Here is a 1,160-nt window from a genome sequence, read left to right on the forward strand (position 1 = left end):
TTGGCTGCAACTCATTGAGAGATAAAAGAATACCCTTTTTCCTGTTTAACTCAATGTATGACATGACTACAGAAAAGAGCTGTCTGGAAAAAGCCTCTCCAACAATGAGACACAGCCTGCAGCTCCATTGCCACCTGCGGGTAAGTGCTGGAGTCTGCCATCCTGCTTTATTTCCTGCTGCACGGGGGAAAGAACCGACATGAGCAGTAAAAGCCATGCTTCTAACCCAGCCTGGGGATGAGAAGTCAAAGCCATGCTTCTAACCCAGCCTGGGGATGAGCATTAAACTCATGCTTCTAACCCAGCCTGGGGATGTGCTGAGGCTGAGCAGCAGGCCTCAGCCAGAGCTGCCTCACACGATGCACCCTGGGCAATGTGTGGCTGACACCACCAGTATGACTGAGCTAAAAATCCATGGCTGAGATGCTGCGGCTCTCTGTTTAACACCAAACCCACTGCTTTGGAGACTTTCACATCACCTGTGCAGTTACCTGCAAGAAACGCAGCATTTCAAGAACCCTTCCCAGCTGACATGAGCAGAGACTTGGCTGTGGGGTATTTTATGGGGTATTTTATGGGAAACTCTCCCAGCCACACCCTGGTCCCTGTGTTGGGATGTGTGCTATCAGATCCAGGAGTTTCTGTGGTAAAATGCAATCCAGCCACTTTGATTGCTGGTTTGTGCCCATAAACGCTGGGCCCATTTTGGGGTGAGTTCGGAGACCCCTCCTGTGGGTGGAAGCACTGGATGCAGAGCTTGCTTCCAGCATCATGGATCAGCCTATGAAACGGTCCCCCAGAGGTAAAACAGCACTCATGAGGCATAAATTAAACTACAGTGCAGCCCTAACTTTGCATGCTTTCCTCCGTTTCCTTGGTGGCAGTGATCCCTCCTGACAGCCATGATCCATCTAAATCCTGTCTCCCATGTTAAATTTCAGCAGACAATGACCAAGCCTGTTGAACATACAAAACTGTTAACAAGTCACTTGGTGCAAGGCAAATTCTGGCTCAAGATATTTATTTTTAGCTGCACTGTCAATCCCATGGAGAGGTATGCATTTGGGCACCTGCCAAAACCCTTTAAGAACTCTTGCCTATTCTGTACCAAGAGTTCCCAAACCTGGGGAAACCAAAATCATCACAAAACATACCAACAG

The sequence above is a fragment of the Melospiza georgiana genome, chromosome 4 (assembly GCF_028018845.1).
Source record: "Melospiza georgiana isolate bMelGeo1 chromosome 4, bMelGeo1.pri, whole genome shotgun sequence".
NCBI lineage: Eukaryota > Metazoa > Chordata > Aves > Passeriformes > Passerellidae > Melospiza > Melospiza georgiana.